The 13015-nt window shown below is 36.2% G+C and overlaps 3 long non-coding RNA genes across 3 annotated transcripts in view; 2 read left to right on the plus strand and 1 right to left on the minus strand.

Moving 5' to 3' along the window:
* The window catches only part of LOC135760585 (uncharacterized), a 73509-nt gene that overhangs the window by 29402 nt on the left and 31092 nt on the right, over positions 1-13015 (plus strand). The window contains exon 2 of the long non-coding RNA XR_010537442.2: positions 8650-8745. This is a non-coding gene — a long non-coding RNA (uncharacterized lncRNA). The remainder of the gene's footprint in view (positions 1-8649; positions 8746-13015) is intronic.
* Positions 4208-5634, plus strand: LOC141282857 (uncharacterized). The gene is made up of 3 exons (XR_012337681.1): positions 4208-4632; positions 5059-5195; positions 5514-5634. It is a non-coding gene; the product is annotated as an uncharacterized lncRNA (long non-coding RNA).
* LOC135760664 (uncharacterized) lies at positions 5569-7065 on the minus strand. The gene is made up of 5 exons (XR_012337680.1): positions 6841-7065; positions 6230-6323; positions 5993-6130; positions 5810-5910; positions 5569-5699 (listed from the first exon to the last, which is right to left on the minus strand). It is a non-coding gene; the product is annotated as an uncharacterized lncRNA (long non-coding RNA).

Consider the following 13015-nt stretch of genomic DNA (forward strand, 5'->3'; position numbering starts at 1 on the left):
CACGTGTCTTGTCAAAAGAAGTGCCTGCTGCACACGCGTCAAAACCTTTTATGATAAAAGAGATGCTCACGTTCACAAAATACACGCAACACATTCACTTAACATTAAACTCTGATTACGCATGAGATAATGCAGGTATCTTTTATCATAAACCATTATGACGTGTGTGCAGCAGGCACTTATTTTGAAATGACACGTGATTCACATGCGATACGCCTAACACATATTTTAAAATGACGAACCACACACATGACGGGCTACATACATGTTGGGATGAGCTTCGCATTGCATTGTGCGCCCTCAGAAAATAAGTCATTGTCCGCCACTGGTCCTGGTTCTTCAATGCTTAATAATGGCATTGACTGGGCATCAATGTTTTGAAGTTCCAAAAGTGCATCCATCCATCATTAAAGTGATCCATATATAACCCAGTGGGTCTTCTGATGCAAAATGATAGGCTTGTGAGAAAAACTTTATATTTTAAGCTTTAAGCGAGTTACGATGTATATGTAATGTAAACAGACTACAACAACTCAATCGCATTGTTTCTCACGTGTCTCTACTGCGTTTCATCACAATTCATATTACGACTAGTCATGAGATGCATAACATCCAATGCGATAACACGTGCCGCCATATTTAAATTGTCTTTTTAACTTTGTAAATGTCTTGTCTCTATCATAAAAAGCTATAAATATGAATAGTTTTTCTCACAAACGTATTGTTTCGCTTCGGAAGACATTTATTAATCCACTGGGTTACATATGGATTACTTTAATGATGGATGGATAAACATTGAGCTTTGAAAAACATTGATCCCAGTCAATGACATTATAAAGCAAAAATATAAATACAATATATAAATGTAAAGAACCAGGAAATGATTTAATATAACTCTGATTGTGTTCTGTTAAAAAAGTAATAATCAGTCAATTTTCATTTTGGTGGGAGGAGTAATCCTTTAACTCATTCGAGTCATCAGACAGTCATCTTGTTGCTTTGACTGAATTCAGTTACAGATCAAAATCCCTGGTGGTAATTCAACACTGCTCAGTCTTATCTATTTAGGTACACTGACGATCCTGAAGGTGTGTTTAACATTAATAAAATAATAAAGTAATGCATAAAGTGATAATTGAACATTACTGATGATGTGTGCTGTTAACAAGCAGAAGGGTAAAGATAAACTAAAACAAAGACGTCAAAGCAACAAGATGACTTGGTTCAGACAACTCAACCCTTTTAAAATGTCTTTTATTTAACAGTGCATTTTATCCTTTATCTTAGACAAAGCAGACCATGTTATTTTCATTTAATACATTCTGGAACAAATCTGGGTCCACTTATCATTTCTACTTACAAATGAACATTTCTGTTCTGCTCCGTTTGCAGTGTTTGGGTGAGATCTAGACCGAGGACTAAGGCGTATACTAGGACAGAACTAAGTGTTGTGGCCCACAGGTGAGACAAACTTTGCTACTTGGTATCTGTTAGACACGATACATTGAAGAAGGGCCCATTCATATTATACTTAAACTTGGTCCAGGACCATTTGATTTTTGGTTCATTCACACTGCCAATGATTTTCCAGAATCTGTGTTTATGCCGTAAAGACACATGATGTGTTTAAAGTCCTGCACTTGATAGGTTTTATCCACAGTGTCTGAGGGTTTGTTATTATTGGTTATTTCTCTCTGCAGATGACTGGATTTTTGTTTATGATAAGACTATAATGGAGTGCGTGATGCGCTGTTCTAGTATGCACATGAATTAACCCAATTTCAAAGTGGATTTTTGAAACTCCCTGAACTCTGTTCTAGTCCAGTTTGCAGACATTTCTCATTGTGAATGTAAATGTTCATTTAAACCCCTGTTTTAAAGAGCTGAACGGTATATCTTGTTGTGATGACGCACATGTATTTTGTTTAATATAAGCTCATGTGAGCGCCTGATGCGCTAGAATTGTTATGCTGCTAAATGATCTCTGCTTCAGCGTGGATAGTGACAAGCTCCCTGATCTCTGCTTCAGTCCAGTTTGCCGACCTTTGTAAAACCCTTGTTTTAAAGAGCTGAACCATAACTTCAAAACTATGCCATTGTTTTTGCGTCTCATTCACAAAGAGGGCTTTCCAGGTATCTTACGGTAATGTTACTAGGTCCTCTTTCCTGGAACAATCCCAGAACATCTTTGCGTTCACACAAATGCCTGTCTGTCAATTTTACGGATATTTTCTGGCACCAAAGTGCTGTGTGAATAAGGTTATACTTTACTCGATTACATGAACACTGATGCAAGCACTTGTTCAACACAGTTTGGTGGTAAGCAAGTGGGTGACTGTTATCTTTAGATATCTCTAACAATAAAATGTATAATTTTCAAGACATTTGCATTAATTCCTCCTATAGCACTCATTTTAAGAATAGTTGAGGATGCAAAGAAGAATTAACACTGTTTATAATGCACAGCCAGACACTCAGGAATGCAACAACATAGTAGACCAGATGTTTTATATGCTTACATAAAGTACTGTATGCTTTGTGGGTCCACTTTTTGATTATCTATCCAATATACACGATTGTTCATGTTTGCCATAGGCACCTAAATTTAAATGTAAAAATGTGATCGAATGATTAATAAATTTTAGTTGGATGTTTCCATTTAGGTGATCCTAAAGCAACAAAGAGGAACCATGGAGAGGAAGAAGTGGTGTCCAGATGTTTAAAAGGCGGTGTTCGGGACAGGAAACGAAGGCAACAAAGAGGAACCTCTAAGGTTTAAAGGTACTGCTTGCAGAGACGAGTGCAGAAAACAAGACAGAAGACCTGTCGAGAATGTTTTATGATTAAATGTTTTTGTTATGTACCACATTATTATTTACAATATATTTCTAAGATACATAAATATGTGACCTTGTATATGACATCCAGGCTACTGTCTTAACATCTTATGACATCTAAAGTTTGAATTTACTGATTTAACATTGAGTTCAGTCTTTGACATGACCTTACTCAGTCAGTATTGAATATGTCAAGATTATATTTTCAGAGAATGTTTTCTGAATTGTGTAGGATGATTTTATGTAGAAAACAGTAAGTCACAAAGAAATACTTTGCTGGGTTTTCACAGGGCGTGTCCCATTTGTACAACATATGTGAATTATCTTGAGACTAAAACTTCTGAAATCCAAACTGTTATATTTTAGCATTTCAAATGCAGCCACCCTTTGCCTAGAATTTGAAATATATACCCTTGGGTTTTTCAGTAATTTTTTGACATCTCACCCTGAGATATTTTTAAAGAAATTTCTATGTATTATGGGCTTGAATTACTTGTTTATTTTATCATTTTGTCCAAGTAATTTGAAAAAAGTTTTAAATTAAATTTTAGTTCTCAATTGAAATAAATGTATATGTTGAGACTATATTTTTGTCCACAAACGTAATTGAATCATATACTTTAAGAGTATATTATTTTGAAGGGTATAAGAAATATTTTAGTTAAGTGTAAGTAAAACGTTTACACAGTAGTATAGCAGTGTATAATAGTTTATGTGTGACACATCTAAATATTCTGTTACTGATTTATCCAAGTTGTTTATGTGTTATATTTGTCAAATGAATAAATTTGCAACGGTTATTGACAGTGGTGTACTTGTTTTTAGTTATTATTGCAAAGAAGCACATTATTCTGCATAAGTGTGAATGAATAAAGGTTTAATTTAATAAATAAATGCACGGTAAAGCCCGTGCAGAGCGGCTGTAATTGCATCGTTTAAACATCGGCCCGAGGGCATTTGCGACGAGATGCCGACATCTAGACGACATCTTCCCAATGAGCAAACGCTCCCTGAGCGACATCTTGCCGATGGAACTTTGAAAGTCGGCACAACGTCGGCCAGATGTATGTGTGCTGTCTGGGGTGTAATTGTCAAAGAATGGTAAGTAATAGAAACAAACTTCAAATGGTAATTTGTAGCAGAGATCAAAGATCTCACTTTTAATCTCAAATATTTTTTTAATGATTGAGCCAAAACCAAAAAGCATTAGGTTGTGCCCCGCTCTCCTCAAGTGGGGGGTTGGGCGAGGGATAGTATTAACTTTATAATTAAAGAGCACCAATTATGCTAATAAATTGGCACGTTAGCACGTTATTGCAATATCCCATAGTACATACATGTTATTAACACTTGAACTAATGCATTGTGAGTCTTATAAATTGCTTACATACCTCACCGATTTCCCACTGTCTGGAAAACGCTCGGTTTAGTTCCTGTCTCCGCCTCCCAAAATGTCTAGTGTAATCGGATTGGTCAGATGACTACTCAACTGTTATTGGTCAGCTGGGTTCGGCGTGTGTTTGAAAGGTTACGCCCCTGACTACGCGTGGGTTGACACAGATTCTGACTGAGAGTCACAGCCTCAGAGGCAACGTAAACAAGCGCTATATTTCTCTATAAACGATGTTGTCTGTACTGCCTTACCACTTCGAGCTCGATCCAGAGAGTTCAGACGGCCGTTACGATATAAACGATCTCCGTCAATGAATGCGATTGGATTTAACTTTTTTAGGTGTCCTTAGCTCTGCCAGAATGCTAAACGAAGACGAAAATGTGTTGCAAAGACATCCAAAAGGTAATTATAACGTACTACATAACTATATGGAAACACCAAATGTAGCACATAGAAAGTATTTGTTGAAATGATTATAAAACGATTTCACTTGGTAATTTCTACATTATTTTACTCTAGTAAAATTTATTATAAAAGACTGCTTACATACTGTATTACTGTGCAAACTATATGGAAACACCAAATGTAGCACATATAAAGTATTTGTTGAAATGATTATAAAACGATTTCACTTGGTAATTTCTACATTATTTTACTATAGTAAACTTAATTATAAAATACTGCTTACATACTATTTTACTGTGCAAGCTATATGGAAACACCAAATGTAGCACAAAGAAAGTATTAATTGAAATGAATGTTAGTTCTACATTATTTTACTATGGTAAACTTTATTATGAAAGACTGTGCTATGTTTTTACTTACTAGGTTTTAAGGAGAATGCAACAGGTTCCAGGGCCTCTTACCTGCGTGATTCATCATCCAGGTTTTGCACAAATGGTCTAAATCCCTACACACAGAACATTTATTGTACCGACTATAAGCCTTTGAGGCGCAGGACTAGAGTAAGTTTTATTACATTTTTAAACCAATAACACTAAAGTATTATTATAGTAACAAAGTACCCAAAAGAACAAAAGATGTAACTTTAAAGAAAATATAGTAGTCAGTCAAAAGTTTATTTATTACAAATATATATTTAAATGTTAAACAATATACAAATAAACATACTTAAGTAACCATATTGTGCTCTTCTTTCAAAAATTGTTCAATTCACTTCTTACAGCTATCTATTCAGATAAATGGCATATCAAAGCTTTGTCAGCTGATGCTATCTAAGATGACACTTTAGGGTTATCATCCTGTCGTGTGTTGTTCTCCAGATATGCTTGGAGCTTCCTGATCGGAATGTTGGCTTCCGACGACCCCTGCAATGAAGATGGCATGCAATCACGTCCTCCTTTGAAGGTCTCTCAAACTGTGATGCCAGGTCCATTGGAATCGGGGTTTCCTTCAGCTTATCTTCAAATACCTCAGCAAACACACGCCTGATCACATCATCCACATAACTGTACAAATATTGCAGTCAATAAATCTTTTGTTTTGATAATTTATTTCCCTGCTTCATACATTAAGTTTTTAATTATGAATGTATTTGAAATAAAACATTACTGCTTACGGTATGTCATTTGTGTGTTTTGGGAACATAGCCTTGTACTTTCCCTCTCCTGCTTTTGTTACGGCTTGGTGACATTGTAATGGATGGCTGCAAGGTACAACCTGTAAAAATATAAGCAAGCATAAATTTATTGTAAAAGTAAATACTACTTTATTTAACACAGTTACTAAAATACTTAAATACCTGCATAGCATTCCAATAAATGAGAAAATCAATTTTTTTTGCTGCAAATCTGAAATCTCAGGGTACGGACGGGCCGGCAAAGGCATCCACTGATGATGGTGATGGAAACATTGTGAAACGATGCTACTGTCTGGGTTCCTATGATTATGCAGAGAAAAAAAAACTTTGTCATCATCAGTTATACATTTAAGACTGGTAGTTGTTTCATTAGCTAAATACATAATTTGTGTTACACACCTTTGCTCCTCATATGCCAGTCTGACTCCTTGTACTGTGTGTTATGATGTTGCATGTTTGCATACAGTGTAGAAGGATGTGTCCAGCTGCGAATCTAGGATATAGACAAATAAAACAAACATGTATTCAGTCAAAAAGACATATTATAACAATAGAGTACAACGACTATAAATCATTAGACTATTCATTAAACCGTTAATGTATTACATATTACATGGCCCAACATTAGCAACACACATTATGTGTTTACTTCGTTTCAAAATCTAAGAAAGCTTCAAGTAAATACAACAGTAAAATACATATAACTTTAAACAAATCATCTGTACTTAGAGTTTCTTGAGTTTGATCATGAGAACAAATTTTACCGGTAACAGTTTAGCTGGTAACTTAGCAAGTTTGTAAACATGTCTTAACCAACATCGATAAAAAAAACGATAGTCTGCATAATTCAACATACACGTGTGTAAATATGGTACCTTGTTTATGAAATACAGTATTACAACACAAAACAGTTCACTTGCAAGCTTAGCTCTACACGCACATTATGTTAATCTCCGGTTACCGGTTACGTAATGTACAGTAAAAGGCAAATAATAAACGTGAATACTTACAGCCTGTGATCCAGAAGTGCACAGTAATCCAACTTTCAGGAGGAGACGTCCAGCTTCGGTTCATGAGAAGCAGTTATTGTGAAAACTCCGTGAACAACTTCTGACTGGATTTTTCCGGAACCGTATTAAACATGATGTTCTCTGTGTAAGTCCATAAAGTGCTATTTTGCCCTCGCATCTAAAGAGACAGCGTCTACTCGAGAGATTTAATCGCTTAAACGATGAAACAAGAGTTTGCAAACAGAGTAAAAGCAGGGACTCCCAACCTCCGCCCTTTTAGCTCTCTTCTGACTCGGCGCTCCCCACCCTCGTCTTTGAGGGCGTACCCAAGCAAAGCAGAGAGGGCTGAACTATGATAATGTTGGTCTTATCTACGTCACTAATCCCAGGAAGTAAACTGTTGCCTACAATCCGAGTGTTTTTTGTAGTCCTCGAACGTTAGAGACGATAACTCGCACCATCGTTTTCTTTGAGGTATGTACTTTTTGAATATCGTTAGCATGTACTAATACACACTTACACACAAAATGATTTTTAATAACGTGTATCCCATAATAGGTGCTCTTTAAAGCAATACTCCAGCCAAATATCAAAATTACCCCATGATTGATGGCTTCTGGGGTAATTTTGATATTGGCTGGAGTGTCCCTTAAAGGCAGCTAACTAAAACATCTTGCCTTACTATTTTAACATAAAAATGCAAAGTAAATAAAATAAGTTATCTAAACCTTGAAATATTGTTTATCTGAATGTATGAATTTTTAGATTGATTCAAACAGATAACTGTAAAATTTTATTAAAAAATAAAGATTGTTAAACACAGATTTGCCTTAAACAAGTCTGTAACTTTTTTTTTTTTTACAAATAATTCCTTTTATTTTTACATGCATTCAGCGTACAGTATGATAATAATAATAATAATATAAATAAGAGTTTTTATTACATACATTTATAACAACCAAGCTTACAGTGTTGCAAAAACGTGTTGTCCCCCCTCCAGATCTCTTATGTTATTGCATATTTGTCACACTTTAACGTTTCAGATCATCAAACAAATTTAAATATTAGTCAAAGATAACACAAGTGAACACAACATGTAGTTTTTAAATGAAGGTTTTTATTATTAAGGGAAAACAAAATCCAAAACTACATGGCCCTGTGTGAAAAAGTGCCAAAATTCCTCCATAGCACTGTAATAGATTCATTGCAAGTTATCGCAAACACTTGATTGCAGACGTTTCTGTCAAGTTGGGTGGGGCTGGGGTCCAACCAGTTATTAGGTTTGGGGGTAAATACTTTTTCTCACAGGGCCATGTAGTTTTGGATTTTTCCATAAAAAATAAAAACCTTTATTTAAAAACTGCATTTTGTGTTAACTTGTCTTATCTTTGATTAATATTTATATTTGTTTCATAATCAGAAACATTACAGTGCGAGAAATATGCGAAAACATAAGAAATCTGGATAGGGGCCAACACTTTCACAGTATATCTCAGCTAAAACATCACATTTTTAAATGTGTGGCACAGTACTTTGATGGGTTATGATGAGAAAATCCAGAAAAACACTTTCTGAATGTCATGTTGTTCCAGTATTTTCTAAAACTTAACAAGAACTGGTTATTGGTTTTCAAATGTCCACACTGAGAATGTATAGTTGCGTAATGAATTGCCGTTTAACATGAAATTCATTTAGCATAGACAGTGTTCATGTACTTGAATTCAGTATGTTTTAAAAGTGTGTAATTCAAAAGTGACTATGATGAGAGTGAGAAACAGATGGTTGATGTTACTAAACACTCTTATGTAGGTTCATTCAGAGGCCAGCAGAGGCACAGAGGAGAGAAATCTTTGAGGGGATTGGAGGACAAAAAAATAAAATAAAACAGGGAAACACAGGATAAACGTAAGTACACTCTGGTACACTTTTTAGGTTGAATAGAGTGGTCATAATAATAACGAGTGAGAAATTAACCTAACACACGCACGCACACACACACACACACACACACACACACACACACACACACACACACACACACACACACACACACACACACACACACACACACACACACACACACACACACACACACACACACACACACACACACACACACACACACACACACACACACACACACACACACACACAGATTTAAGTGGTCATCTGTTTCTCATTACATTGTGGAATCCTTCCCATCGTAATTTCTAAGCTTGTGAGGATTTGGAAGAGTTCCTGTATTTGACTCTTTCTCTCTCTCTCTCTCTCGCTCTCTCTCTCTCTCTCTCTCTCACACACACACACACACACACACACACACACACACACACACACACACACACACACACACACACACACACACACACACACACACAAAGGGAAAGCATATGTGTGTACTTAGTGCTTGGTGAGCATGTTTTGCAGTTTTTTAGCTATGCATTTTAGCTCACTATGATTTGATTTAAGAGCCTCTATAAATGTAGTATTTTACGGTGAGAGCATTTTGTAAAAACTGAGCAAGGTTCCCTTCTCGATGGATTAGCCTCTTTCTGCCTCTTTCACTTTATACCACTCTTCATAAGAAGAGAGAAAAGACAGCAGAGATGGAGAAATGATTAAAAATAAAGTCAGCAGCCTTGTTCGTGGATAATGCAATCCTATAATATCTTGCAACAAGGTTTGCAAGGTGTGGATTTTATGTTAATTAAAATGAACATATGTCTGTGTGCAGTGCAAACTTTATGCTTAATTACATTATTTTGTTTTTAGTTTATCCACACTCTAAAAATAACTGGGTTATTTTTGACATAATGGGTAAATATTGGACAGAACACACTGCCAGGTTAAAATTGACCCAATGCTGGTTTGTTTAAACCCAACTGCTGGGTTATTATACTCCATGGTTGCATAACAAAAACTCATCATTGGGTTATTGTCACCAAGCCATTTTTAAAATGCACATGCTAATAATAAACAATTATGAATAATAATATGTATTAATTTATTAAAAATAAACTCTGGAATCAATTGATTTGATTGCACTCTTCCATGAGTAAGTGTTGGGTGTCAGTGTTGGGTCAAAAAGAGATGAATCCACCCTGTTGGGTTGTAATATATGCTGGGTTGTTTTAGTCACAACTTTGTTGTTGAGTCAAATATAAACATTTTCTGGGTTAATTTAACCCAACGGCTGGATTTGATTCTTTTTGACCCAACGGGTTCTTTAAAGTCCCCATGCAATATAGAGCCAATCAACTCAGAGACTAAAAACACTGTATGCCCTCTATTTTTCTCATTCAGTATTTTGTTTCACTCAGAAATACATAACAATACAGAAATAAACTTGATCACATTTTATGGTTCACCTTTAAACTTTAACTCTTTCCCCGACAGAGTTTTTTTAAGTTCCAAGCCAGCCCCAGCATTTTACATGATTTTCACAAAAGTGTAATGACTTCCAGAAAATGTTCTTATTAAAATACTACACATACAATATATCAAATGAAAGAACAGACCCTCTGCTTTCAAACAAAAAGTTTCATCCTACCTTCATTAGTTCTCTTTTTATCACCTCTCTAATATGGGGGTAGGTTCCTTCAAAAACACAAAAAGCTGAGATCATTTTATTTTTGTGAAGGACTTTTGATAGAGATCAGGGGCCGTATTCACAAAGAATTTTAAGGCTAAAAGTAGCTCCTAACTGGCGAATTTAGGAGCAACTCCTAAAAATACTGGGCGTGTCACTCCTAACTTTAGAACTCCTAATTTTTTTCAGTAAAAAAATTCACGAAGCATTTTAGCCCTAAAAGTAGCACCTAAGTCTGGGACAGCTTAAAAGAAGTCGAGAGGACTCCTAACTCACTAAGACCTATTCACAAAGGATCTTAAAATGCCTTAGGTGCTGATCCTCCTTAACATGGACAGTTTCACCAACTCAAAAGCATTGCACATAACACTTAAAAGCACACTTTAATGTAAGCATATTGTTTATGACATTTGTTTCATAATTCATTACATTCATGACAAGCAGGAAGTTTTTTAGAATTACATGAAACAATAATGAAATTAAATATTTAATATTATAGGCATACCTGTTGCCATGCTAGTCTGTTTAAATGCTGCAATCTCAACCCTCTACTGCGATTGTAATGTCTCGCATTCGTCCGGGGTCCGCGACATAAGCGGGAATGCTGCATTGATCTGCAACAAATCCTCTCCCCAGTGATGCGCGGGTTGATCCGAAATGAGCGGATGCATGCGGTCACCCGCGGTTACGAGTCATCCAAAAATATTTTTTATGATATTCGGGTCGCGTTCGGTCGGGTCGTTTGAAATAAAGATGGCAATTAACTATTAAACAATTACTACTTTAAAAAAAATGCGGGCCAGGGAGCGGGTCGGGTACACTATTTTTTTTTTTTTGCGGTCCGAGTTGCGGGCGGGTTAGTTGAAAACGTTGGTCGGGTGCCAGTTGTTTTGTACATTGACCCGCGCATCACCTTCTCGCATGTCTCACGCTTAGTTTTGCTTGATATCTCAGTTCCGAATTTCCCTTTTATTACGTGTCTTTTTTCCAGCACCAACTGGGCCAGCAGCAGTAACTGATCCTGCATCCATTTGGGCTTTCTTTTTCGTTTTTGCGAGTTCATAATCCACCATCATTTATTTATTACATTAGGCAGGCTTCTTTTATATGGGCAACATTTCCTTGTTTTAAGTAGTCTATTTAGGCTAATAGGATGTACATTAATCAAGCAAGTGTTAATGCAATGTCGTTTTTTATTATTAGGCAATTGGCGGTTTTCATTTGTATTAGGCTACCTTGGTTTAATTTAATTTCATTCACGACTTTTCTTTAATATATGCATTTCGATGGCATTACTATTATTATTTTGTGTAGGACACAGACATATTTCGATGTTGTAATTCCATGATTTGGTGCGTCTGTGTTATGTTCCGCATGACAGCCCTGTCATCTAACAACCAATCACCGTGGTCATTGCGAGGCAGCTCGTGCATGAGAATTGACGTCATCCGTAGCAACGAAGACTCACTCTTAGTTTAGGAGTTATCATTTTTCCTTACTAAAAGTAGGTCTGAAAGGCGTTGTGAATAACTTTTAAGAGAAAACTCTAAAATCTTTTAGTGCGATTTAGGAGTACTCTTAGTGGTAAGATAAAATGCTTTGTGAATACGGCCCCAGATGCAGAGTGATCCTCAAAACTTACACGGACATACAGCTGTCTGTCCTAGGGCGATACATCCGGATTTTATAAGTTGTGGAAGAACACCACCTGGTGGATAATAGCGGTATTGTGGAAAGCCGGAAATACTCGTCATTGGCAGGGAAGCGTTTTCTCTTAATTGACGAGTTTACTCATCAATGGCGGGGAAAGAGTTAAACTAAAAGTCTCCTCCTTTGTGGCTCTTTTCCCCTCTCTGTACAGTCTACTATGTCTACTATTGGGGGGGTTAAACTTGGGGCCTTGTTTACCATTATTTATTAAGACTGACTAGTAAACTGGACCACAATAATAAAAACTGCTTTTGGACAAAAAAATGTTTTACACATTTTTGTTGTTAAATTGTATTGCCAATTTTGAAGGTGTTTGTTTTTCCCCTATAAAAAAAGGTTAGCTACTTATAGTCCTTGTATACTTTTTATTGAATTACCTACATATAAATTAGATAGGGAGAATACAGAAAGGAAAATCAGTGTGTATGTGTGTGATATGTGTGTGCATTGCAGAAGTCTAGCATAGCAAGAGTTTAAAGTTCAGCTTTAAACACAGTAGTATTAACAGCCCTGGGCATGTGAGTTAGGTTGACTCACTCCCACATACATACTTGCACCCACTCACTCAGTCACACACTCACACACACACACACACACACACACACACACACACACACACACACACACACACACACACACACACACACACACACAGACACACACACACACACACACACACAAACGCACGGACACGCACGCGTGCAAACACACACACACACAGTGCATTAGCTAACATGAACAAGCAATAAGCATTATAGTTTTTAGCATGATTGTTAAATGTTACCTTACTACAGACTACACAACATCTAAAGTGTTAGCTTTACTTTAGAGTATCTTTGCACAGTGGGTAAATACTTAAACGAAATTTCCCCACAT

This window comes from Paramisgurnus dabryanus, chromosome 1 (assembly GCF_030506205.2).
Source record: "Paramisgurnus dabryanus chromosome 1, PD_genome_1.1, whole genome shotgun sequence".
Lineage (NCBI taxonomy): Eukaryota > Metazoa > Chordata > Actinopteri > Cypriniformes > Cobitidae > Paramisgurnus > Paramisgurnus dabryanus.